Source organism: Hippopotamus amphibius, chromosome 14 (genome assembly GCF_030028045.1).
Source record: "Hippopotamus amphibius kiboko isolate mHipAmp2 chromosome 14, mHipAmp2.hap2, whole genome shotgun sequence".
Classification (NCBI taxonomy): Eukaryota; Metazoa; Chordata; class Mammalia; order Artiodactyla; family Hippopotamidae; genus Hippopotamus; species Hippopotamus amphibius.
In genome coordinates this window covers 49,147,263-49,159,392 of record NC_080199.1, presented here as the reverse complement: position 1 = coordinate 49,159,392, position 12,130 = coordinate 49,147,263, and the positions used below count along the sequence as shown (strand labels likewise).

General features: G+C 39.9%; 1 pseudogene; it reads left to right on the top strand.

Annotated features, from left to right (window-relative positions):
- The first annotated feature begins 2,489 nt into the window (after positions 1-2,489).
- LOC130835950 (neugrin-like) lies at positions 2,490-3,618 on the top strand (annotated as a pseudogene).
- The last annotated feature ends 8,512 nt before the right edge of the window (positions 3,619-12,130 follow it).

The following is a 12,130-nucleotide window of genomic DNA, read 5'->3' as shown; positions in this document are numbered from 1 at the left end:
TTTTGCTCATCATAATATCTACGAGATTCACTCATGTTATTGTACTTAATCAGTAGTTTAACTTTATTCCTGGGTAGTATTTCTCTCTATATGTTTTATTTCTCTCCTGAAATTCCCCATCTATTTTTTTCATTATGAATATACTTTCTTCTAAGTCCTTGAACATATGTATAACAGCTGTTTTAAAATTCTTTCCTACTACAACATTTTTGTCATTCATGATCAATTTCTACGCAATGCTTTTTTTCTGGACTATAAATGGCATTTTCTCATTTCTTCCCATGTCTAGCAATGTTTGATTGTATACTGAACATTGTGATAATATAAAAGTATTGTTTCTTTTCTGTCAGTTGGTTAAATTGAATATTTTCAAACTCTGTCCCCCTTGCAGTGAGCAGCAGCTGAAATCTTTGCCCATTTCTTTCAGCCTTCCAGTTGTTGCTTTTTGCCAGAAAGTTGGAGTGTTCCTTGAGAGTTTGAGTGGATAAGGTGGAAGTTATAGACACATTTTGGAGGTGTCCTTTCTATGGGTCTCTCACTGCCAATTTCTGCCAACTTCAGTCACTCTTAAAATACTTGTTGTTCTTAATTTGTCCAGAGTTTATAATTGTTGTCTTCAAGAGCCTTAATCAGATCTAAGTTAGTCTACTATTATTGGTACTATATCTTATCACTGATTAAATTTTAACTTTATTAATTTAGTCAAATAGCTACTATGCTCAAACTATGTTTCAGATATCCTTTTGTGCACGAAGGATGCAAAGAATATGTAAGATTATAACCTGTATCTTTATAGGTGGGAAGTCATAGTATAGAACAACCATTCTGATACATAATAAAATAAATTGAGGGAGTATTATAAGAGCACAAAAAAAGGAGAGCTAATAGGTATATCTCTATCTCATACCTTTCTCCAAGTTCAGTAACACATTTCCACTTGAGATAATTCTAAGTCATGAAATTTGAGTATTTTATTTATGCCATGATGACTAGAGTGTGCCCTAGCATTGACTTGATCTGGATAGACTCTCAAAAATGTTTAAATACATTAATGTGAGAAATTGTCATGACTGAAGTTCTGTTTGTTGATTGGCTGGTTGGTTTAATAACTAGCTATCTTAGTTGTCTGGGGGAGGTAATCATCATGTAATTTATTTTAGAACACACTGCTATTTATAAAAGCAAAAAAAAAGGGGGTGCACTACTTAAACATCCAACAAACTTAGAGTGAATAAAAAAATCTTAAAAGAAAATTTAGGAGACTCTATTTACAACCTAGAGCTTGAACAGATCTTTCCAAACTAAGGAATAAAATATAGATATTATAAAAATGTTTTTATGCAAAATATATTAAACTTGCTAGACATATAACAATTTAGAAAAAATTGCAATGCAAATGACAGATAAAAGACTATCTGGAATGCATAAAGAAATTTTGCAAAATGGTTACAAAAAGCTTAACAACCTAAAACATACAAATGAAAAAGATATAAGTAGACAATTCACAGAAGAGCAAATCCAAGTTGCTGATAGACATATGAAAACATGCTCAGTGTTTATAGATGTCAGGAAAATATGAATTAAGTAAAAGAGACAGCACTTAATGCTGAAAGGAATAAGAATGGAAAAGGCACTCTCACACATTGTTCCGGCTATTTTGGAAAGTAATCCTGCAACATCTGCTAAAATTCAAAATGTACATGCCCTTCATTCCAACAATCAAGTTCCTTGCTTTTGTCTCATGTAACTAAAAACACCAGTAGGTAAGGATAGATATACAAAGGGGTTTATCACAGTACAGTTTTATAAAAAAAAAAAAATTTGAGGTTCTTTTTTGTAAATTCAGAACATTACCTAATGTCATCAAAGTCAGTGGTTTAGTCATGACATTCTAGATTCAAAATTTTGCTCAGTTGATGCACTACATAAAGTAAACCCAATACATAAAGCAGATGACATCAGATAACTCATTGCATAGACTGAAGCCATGTAGGAGATGAAGAGCAAGGCAGTAATATTCTGTACCTTGGAGTGGGCTGTGAGGAGCTCTATTTGAAATTCAGTACTCTATTTTGATCATCCCCTAAATTGGCCTGAACTGATTTCCTCTATATCTATTGTGTCCTTATGTCTTAAACTCCTCTTAGTCAGGTGCTGAGTTCCTCCCCCCACCCAGGACCTATCACAGTGCTTGCTGCTATACATGATATTAACAAACATGGGTTATTTGTTGAGCTGAGGAACTTTATGTTATTGTCTGAGATGCTCACCTTAAAAATATGTTTGATGCTCTTTAAAAGTGCATGAGTAACCAGTGCTGCAGGCCTGGGGGGTGTGGAGGTTTTTTTTTTTTTTTTTTTTTGATCGACCTGGCGGTTGCTCTGAACCTCTTGCTGGGCAGGCGTTTCAGTGCAGTGGCTGCTCAATGTGGGTTTGCTACCCGGGGGATGGTGATTCCGGGTTCTATTGGTGAGCAAGAGGTGCGGGAGCTGCAGGAGGTGGAGAGGTACCAACTCCTTTCCGGGCCCAGAGCCTGAAGCAGGGCCTTGGGCCTGTGCACCCCACACCACACTCCCTTGGTGCCAGGTGTCCTGCAATGGCCCTTATTTCTCACCCATTGTCAGGGGCTCCAGAGCAGGTGTTAGCTCCTTTGGGACCACAGATCCCTTCACCAAAGATGTATTTCATCACACATTTAAAGAATTCGACAACAGCTTATAGGGCTGCTGATGTTGCTGTCATTAGATTTCTGGGGCTGTGTTCAGAGCAGGTCTAGGCTGGCAGACATGGCCAGGATGTCCTTGCGAAGAGAAGCAGGCTGGGTGCTCTGTGACTTAGCCCAAGGCTCTTAAACCACCCATCTGGCTGCCACGCATGGCTTGTGCCATTGGTTCTCTCCCCCAGCACCCTGAAACGACAGAGAAAAGCCATCCGGTTCCACAAAATCCGGAGGCAAATGGAGGCATCAGGTGTCCCACCCAGGACCCTGATGTGGGAAGTCATGGAGCAGATCTGGTATTTACATAGGGAATTTGCAGTGTCTTGGTCAGTTCCCAGATTGGCTGAAGGCTTTGATGTCAGCACCGATGTGATCCAAAGGGTTTTAAAAAGCAAGTCTGTACCCACGTTGGAGCAGAAACTGAAGCAAGTTCAAAAAGTCCTTAAGAAAATTGGGCTTGCCCGCTCACTCTGGCAGCTCCCAGGCTCTGGGGACACCTCAAAACTGCTTTCTGCAGGCCATTCTGTGTTGGGCTCTTTTTTGAAGCCAGGAGATGAAGTCTCATCCAAAGGCCATGGTCACAGAAGAGCTTTGAAAGTGACAGAATTGAATACTCACAGTACAAATACACCAAGGAGGTGGAAGGAAGGAAAGGAATAAAGGAATCCAGGGCCCAGAAGAGAAGAGCTTTGTGTGTGTTGTTGCAGCCCTAGGTCATCCAAAAGAGCTTCAGAAGTTCTCCAACAGTGATTGTGGGGGAACCCGAGGAACTGCCAAGTGACAAGAAGCTGGAAGAGATGAAGGCAGGGGATCCAGGTGACCGGAACATTAGCAACAAATTCATGCAGAGCGGACAAGAGTTCTTTGACTGCAGTGGGAACTTCCTGTGCAGAATCTGAGCTGGAGCCTGGCTTGTGGAAATGCCACGTGAAACACAGCTGGGTAAGTATATTTGGCTCTGCCTGGATTTCTGTGTGTGATTTATCCACCTTGGAATGTGGAATGAAACAGCTGCTTGAATTTGAATCTGATAAAGGGCAGAGAACTTGACAGGTAGATATGTATGGGAGCAGGGTGAGTGACTGGCTGGGTAGATTCCAGCCTCCTGGAACACTGCTCACACTCTGGCCCATGTGGATCTTCAGGACTCACCCTTCTTGCCTGGGCTCTCTGTATGTTGAAACCAGTTTATACCACATGTATCGTTACAAGTTTCTGTGCTCCTTGCAACATGTTTGAGAGGAAATTAAAAGTTTGTCTTGTCACCTCATTTATTGTAGTTTTTGATTAATGAACACTAACAGTCTGGAACTGCTCAGTCAATTGATTGTTTTCATCATGTGCAAAATAAAGTAAAATGTAGCAAAAAAAAAAACTACATGAGTAAAATTGTAATCAATTTTGATGTGAGCTCCTCAAATGTACTTAGATATCTGAATATAGACAACTTCCTACAATTTTACATTATACACAGGAAAACATCACAAGTCTTTGTGAAATTATAAAAGGATATTACTTAATGAAGTTCTGTGATAACTGTTCTTTTAATCTCAAATGTTTTTATTTTTCAAGTAGTCTAAGGTTTTGTGTTTTTCCCTATTATTAGGTCATTGAAGAATAACAATATTTAAAAGATGAAGTTCTTTGAAAAGTCTTCACAATAAAAGCATTAAATCTGGTCTCCCAGCTGCACGCGGAGCAGGAAGGCTTTCCTCACAGAAGCGCTTCCTCACTAAGGGGTTGGAGCTGTCTCAGATGCAGGCCTGGGCCACCCCTTCTCTGCCACCTCCTTCTCTTCCTCAGGGCTCCCTGGTCTGCTTGCCCTCCAACGCTGCTCAGACTTTATAGAAGAAAGATGGCAGTGAAGTAGAAGGACGTGGAATGCACCCCTCTCCACAGATGCAACAGGAATACACCAAAAGATGCAATAATTCCCACAGAGAACCAGCTGAACACCAGCAAATGAACTTGGACACCAGAAAGGACTGCAAAGATCCCGATATAACTGGGTAGGACAGAGGGGGAAAAAAGGAGAAAGAGGAGGAGAAGAAAGGAAAGGGATGGGTCCCACACCCTGGGGCAGGGAGATCTGAAACAGAGGGGAGATTGCTGAATTCGGGGAAATGTCCCTTATCTGACAGGGAAACCCCTTCTCCAATGGGGAATTTCCCTGGGTCAGAAGGGAGGCATTTGAGACTGTTCAAAGAGTGTAAAGCGGCTGAGCTGTGGCAGACAGGAAAGAGGGAGAAACACATGGAGGGTCTGCACCATGGCTCAGGGTGTCCAGACTGAGACAACGGTTCACAGCTGAACAGGGGGTCTGGAAGCTGGAACATGGGAACTGGAGAATTGGTTCAGGGTGAGAAACTGTTGGCAGTGGGGAGACAGACTGAGAGGACAGGAGGGAAGAAATCCACAGCAGAGAATGCCTACTGCAGAAAGCTGGGTGGCCATGGCAGTGGCTCAATACTGCTGACTCACAAGCGGGGGGAGGAGCTGCAGGTGTAGCCTCTCTCTCTGTGCCTGTGAGGGAAAAAGGTAGGACTCCTCTGGGCCTGGCTAACGCACTCAGGGATAACAAAGGTCCCTGGACGGGGCTGGCCTAGAGTGCCTGCAGCTGAGACCTAAAAGTCCACAGAGTATCCCATCTCTGGAGACATTCTGTTTACACCTGAGCCACCAGCATCCCTCTGCAACAGGCACCGCCATGACTGACTGAGCAACTGTGACCCAGGCAGGGCACCCCAGCAGAGTCATAGCAGAAGGGAGGAGCGGCAGTTGGAGTCGCTCCCTCGGCCTGAGTTGCCTAAGCCAGGGCTCCACTCCAACTGTGACCCAGGCAGGGCTCCACTGCTCACTCACTCACAGGGGAAGGAGCCACTATTGTACCCTCTCTCTCACCACACACCAGTGCTTACAGACAAACATTAAAGGAAGTTCTGCTGGTCACAGAGTAATACAAAAAACCCAAGGCAGATAGGACACTTACAGCAGAGACCCCAAGGAAACGGAAATATTATTATTAATTCTATTGATCTGGTCCATTCTGGGGTCAGTTCTAGCTTTTTTGTTTGTTTGTTTTTTATTTTATTAATTACAATCTTAGTCCTAAGGGATCTACACATTTTATAACATTTTTTAATTCTATTTTGTATTCAATTTTTATTTTTAGCCTTTTTTTAATAAATTTATTTATTTATTTTATTTATTTATTGGCTGCGTTGGGTCTTTGTTGCTGCACACGGGCTTTCTCTAGTTGCTGCGAGTGGGGGCTACTCTTCATTGTGGTGCGCAGGCTCCTCATTGTAGTGGTTTCTCTTGTTGTGGAGCACGGGCTCTAGGTGCATGGGCTTCAATAATTGTGGCACATGGGCTCAGTAGTTGCAGCTCATGGGCTCTAGAGCACAGGCTCAATAGTTGTGGCACATGGGCTTAGTTGCTCCATGGCATGTGGAATCTTCCCAGGGCAGGGCTCGAACCCGTGTCCCCTGCATTGGCAGGCGGATATTTTACCACTGCACCACCTAGGAAGTCCTAGCCTTTTTATATATTTCTATTTCTAGCTAAGTTTTTTGTAGTGATGACTGTATCTCTCCTACCTTCTTTTCATCTCTATCTTTTATATATTTCTATTTCTCTCTTTTTCTTTTATATTTCCAGTCACACTACACTCTTCTGTTGCCCTGTCTTCTAACCTTTTCAAGTTTATCTTAATATACTTACAAGCAATATTCTTGGTCTGCTCTGTTTCCTTGCTTTACTCTCCAGATGACACACTGCTTTGGTTTTTATTATTAGGTTTTGTCTTTATCTTAGTTCTAAGTAAAATTGTCTGATTTCGTTCTGAGAATCTTCAGTCTGTCTTGTGGTACTCTTGCTCTTTATTATATTTGATTCTAGTTTCAAAATCTACATGGATGTGTGTCTGTGGGGGGGGGGTCTTTCTTTTTTTTTTGGTTTTGAATTTCTGCTGGTTTTCTCTTTGACTGCCTGATGGCATACTGGGTTCTTCTGTCAGGTCTTTCTAGTGCCTTATGTTCTATTGGATTCAGTATTTGTGTGTCTTATACATGTATGGGTTTCTTTGACTTATTATTTGTTTGACTCAACACTCTGCCATTAGTCTGGGGCTCAGACAGTCTTCTTTAAACACCTTTATTGCAAGGACAAGCAACCTCTGAAGTCTGGGCTACTCCATCAGAAGTCAAGAAGGAGGCTCTGGGGAGGGAGCACAGAATCCAGGATACTAGACTATTAGGGAGTCCTCAGACACAGGGAAGATTAACTGCAGAGAACTCTCACAGAGCCCTGTATTAGAGTCTAAGACCCGGCTTCATCCAACTGTCTGCAACTGCCAGTGCTGGACATCTCACACCAAACTACAAACAAGACAGGAACACAAACCCACCCATCAGCACACAGACTACCTAAAGCCATAGTAACCTCACAGATACCCTAAAACACACCTCCTGACACAGCTCTGCTCATCAGAGAGAAAAGATACAGAGCCACACACCAGAAAGCAGACACCAGATCACCCCACCAGGAACCTACTCAAGACACTGGACAAACCCCACCACAGGGGACAGAGAGCAGAAACAAGAGAAATTACTACTAGGAAGCATAGGGAAAGGAGAAGCAAATCCTATAAATTAGACAAAATGAGAAAACAAAGAAACACCATGCAGGCAAAGGAGCAGGAAAAAAAACCCACAAGACCAAATAAATGAAGAGGAAATAGGGAAAAAGCCTGAAAAAGAATTCAGAGTAATAATAGTAAAGATGACCCAAAATCTTGATAACAAAATACAGAAAATACAAGAAACCGTTAATAAGGACTGAGAAGAACTAAAGAACAAACAAAGAGCAATGGACAACAAAATAAGCAAAATTAAAATACTCTAGATGGTATAAACAGCAGAATAACTGAGGCAGAAGAACGAATAAGTAAGTTGGAAGATACAATGGGGGAAAGAACTGCCACAGAGCAAGAAAGAGAAAAAAGAATAAAATGAATGGAAGACAGTCTCAGAGACCTTGGTGACAACATCAAGTGCACCAACATTCAAATCACAGGCATCCCAGAAGAAGAAGAAAAAAAAAAAGGTCTGAGAAAATATTTCAAGAGGTTATAGTGGAAAACTTCCCCAACATGGAAAAGGAAATAATTAATCAAGTTCAAGAAGCACAGAGAGTCCCATAAAGACTAACCCAAGGAGAAATACAATGAGGCACATATTAATCAAACTAATGAAAATTAAACACAAAGGAAAAAAATATTAAAAGTAGCGAGAGAAAAGCAACAAATAACATATAAAGGAAAACCCATAAGGATAACAGCTGACCTTTCTACAGAAACTCTGCAGGCCAGAAGGGAATGGCAGGATATACTGAAAGTCCTGAAAGAGAGAAACCTACAGCCAAGAATGCTCTACCCAGCAAGAATCTCATTCAGATTTGAAGGAGAAATCAAAAGCTTTCCAGACAAGCAAAAGTTAAGAGAATTTGGCACCACCAAGCCAGCCTTACAACAATTGCCAAAGGAACTTTTCTAGGTAGGAAAAACAAGAGAAGGAAAAGACCTACAAAAACAAACCCAAAACAATTAAGAAAATGGTAATTGGAACACACATGTCAATAATCACCTTAAATGTAAATGGATTAAATGCTCCAACCAAAAGACACAGACTGGCTGAATGGATACAAAAACAAGACCCTTACATAGGCTGCCTACAAGAAACCCAGTTCAAACCAAGGGATACATATAGACTGAAAGTGAAGGGATGGAAAAAGATATTCCATGCAAATGGAAGTCAAAAGAAAGCTGGAGTAGCAATACTCATATCAGACAAACTAGACCTTAAAGACTATTAAAAGAGACAAGGAAGGACACTACATAATGATCAAGGGATCTATCCAAGAAGAACATATAACAATTTTAAATATCTATGCCCCCAACATAGGAGCACCTCATACATAAGGCAAATGCTAACAGCCATGAAATGGGAAATTGACAGTAATACAATAATAATAGGAGAATTTAATACCCCACTTACATCAATGGAAAGATCATCCAAACAGAAAATAAATAAAGACAAACAAGCTTTAAATAGCACATTAGACCATCTCAACTTAATTGATATTTATAGGACATTTCATCCAAAAACAACAGAATACCTTTTCTTCTCAAGTGCGCACGGATCATTTTCCAGGATAGATCACATCTTAGGTCACAAATCAAGCCTCGGTAAATTCAAGAAAATTGAAAGCCTATCAAGCATCTTCTCTGACCACAACGCCATGAGACTAGATATCAATTACAGGAAAAAAACTGCAAAAAATACAAACACATGGAGGCTAAACAATTCACTCTTAAACAACGAAGAAATCACTAAAGAAATCAAAGAGGAAATAAAAAAATATCTAGAATCAAATGACAATGAAAGCACAACAACCCAAAACCTATGGGATGCAGCAAAAGCAGTTCTAAGAAGGAAGTTTATAGAAATACACTCCTACCTCACAAAACAAGAAAATTATCGAATAAACAACCTAACCTTACACCTAAAACAATTAGAGAAAGAAGAACAAAGAAACCCCAAAGTGAGCAGAAGGAAAGAAATCATAAAGATCAGAGCAGAAATAAATGAAAAAGAAAGGAAGGAAACAATAGCAAAGATCAATGAAACTAAAAGCTGGTTCTTTGGGAAGATAAAGAAAATTGATAAACCATTAGCCAGACTCATCAGGGAAATAAGGGAGAAGATGCAAATCAACAGAATTAGAAATGAAAAAGGAGAAGTCACAACGGACACCTCAGAAATACAAAACATCATGAGAGACTACTACAAGCAACTAACTATATGCCAATCAATTGGATAACCTGGAAGAAATGGATACATTCTTAGAAAAATACAATCTTCCAAGTCTGAACCAGGAAGAAATAGAAACTATGAATAGACCAATCACAAGTACGGAAATTGAGGCAGTGATTAAAAATCTCCCAACATACAGAAGCCCAGGGCCAGGTGGATTCACAAGTGAATTCTATCAAACATTTCAAGAAGAGCTAACACCTATCCTTCTCAAACTCTTCCAAAATATTGCAGAAGGTGGAACACTCCCAAACTCATTCTACGAGGCCACCATCACCCTGATACCAAAACCAGGCAAAGATGTCACAAAAAAAGAACATTACAGGCCAATATCACTGATGAATATGGATGCAAAAGTCCTCAACAAAATACTAGTTAACAGAATCCAACAGCACATTAAAAGGATCATACACCATGATCAAGTGGGGTTTATCCCTGGAATGCAGGAATTCTTCAATATATGCAAATCAATCAATGTGATACATCATATCAACAAATTGAAGCATAAAAACCATATGATAATCTCAATAGATGCGGAAAAAGCTTTTGACAAAGTTCAACATCCATTTATGATAAAAACTCTCCAGAAAATGGGCATAGAAGGAAATTACCTCAATATAGTAAAAGCCACATATGAGAAACCAAAAGCCAACATTGTTCCCAGTGGTGAAAAACGGAAAGCATTCCCTCTAAGAACAGGAACAAGACAAGGGTGTCCACTCTCACCATTATTATTCCACATAGTTTTGGAAGTTTTAGCCACAGCAGTCAGAGAAGAAAATGAAATCAAAGGAATCCAAATTGGAAAAGAAGTAAAATCGTCACTCTTTGCAGATGACATGATATTATCATAGAAAACCCTAAAGACTCTACCAGAAAATTGCTAGCGCTAATCGATGAATTTAGCAAAGTAGCAGCATACAAAATTAATGCACAGAAATCTCTTGCATTCCTATACACTAACAACAAAAGAGCAGAAAGAGAAATTAAGGAAACTCTTCCATTTACCACTGCAACAAAAAGAATAGAATACCTAGGAATAAACCTGCCTAAGGAGGCAAAAGACCTGTGTGCAGAAAATTATGAGACACTGGTGAAAGAAATCAAAGATGACACAAACAGATGGAGAGGCATACCATGTGCTTGGATTGGAAGAATCAACATTGTGGAAATAATTATCCTACCCAAAGCAATTTACAGATTCAACATAATCCATACCAAATTACCAATGGCATTTTTCACAGAACTAGAGCAAGAAATCTTACGATTTGTATGGAAATGCAAAAGACCCCGAATAGCCAAAGCAATCTTGAGAAGGAAAGACAGAGTTGGTGGAATTAGGCTCCCAGACTTCAAACTATACTACATGGTTATGGAGATCAAGACAGTATGGTACTGGCACAAAAACAGAAAGGTAGATCCATGGAACAGAAGAGAGAACCCAGAGGTAAACCCAAGCACATATGGGCACCTATCTTTGACAAAGGAGGCAAGAATATACAATGGAAAAAATATAATCTCTTTAAAAAGTGGTGCTGGGAAAATTGGACAGCAACATGTAAAAGAATGAAATCAGAACACTTCCTAACACCATACTCAGAAATAAGTTCAAAATGGATTAAAGACCTAGATGTAAGGCCAGACACTATAAAACTCCTAGAGGAAAACATAGGCAGAACACTATGACATCCATCAAAGCAAGATCCTTTTTGACCCACCTCCTAGAATCATGGAAATAAAATCAAGAATAAACAAATGGGACCTCATGAAACTTAAAAGCTTTCGCACAGTGAAAGAAACCATAAAGAAGACAGGAAGACAACCCTCAGAATGGGAGAAAATACTTGTCAATGAAGCAATGGACAAAGAATTAATCTCCAAATTATACAAGTAGCTCATGCATCTTAATACCAAAAAAGCAAATAACCCAGTCCACAAATGGGCCGAAGACCTAGGTGGACATTTCTCCAAAGAAAACATACAGATGGCCAACAAACACATGAAAAGATGCTCAACATCTGTAATCATTAGAGAAATGCAAGTCAAAGCCACAATGAGGTGCCACCTCACACCGGTCAGAATGGCCACCATCAAAAAATCTAGAAACAATAAATGTTGGAGAGGATGTGGAGAAAGGGGAACTCTCCTGCACTATTGGTGGGAATGTGGGTTGGTACAGCCACCATGGAAAACAGGTTGGAGGTTCCTTAAAAAACTAAAAATGGAACTACCATGTGATCCAGTAATCCCATTACTGGGCATATATCCAGAGAAAACCATAATCCAAAAAGAAACATGTACCATATGTTCATTGCAGTACTGTTTACAGTGGCCAGGACATGGAAGCAACCTAGATGCCCATCAAAAGATGAGGAGGATGTGGCATATATATACAATGGAATATTACTCAGCCGTAAAAAGGAATGGATTGGAGCTATATGTAATGAGGTAGATAGACCTAGATTCTGTTATACAGAGTGAAGTAAGCCAGAAAGAGAAAAATAAATACTGTATGCTAACTCATTTACATGGAATC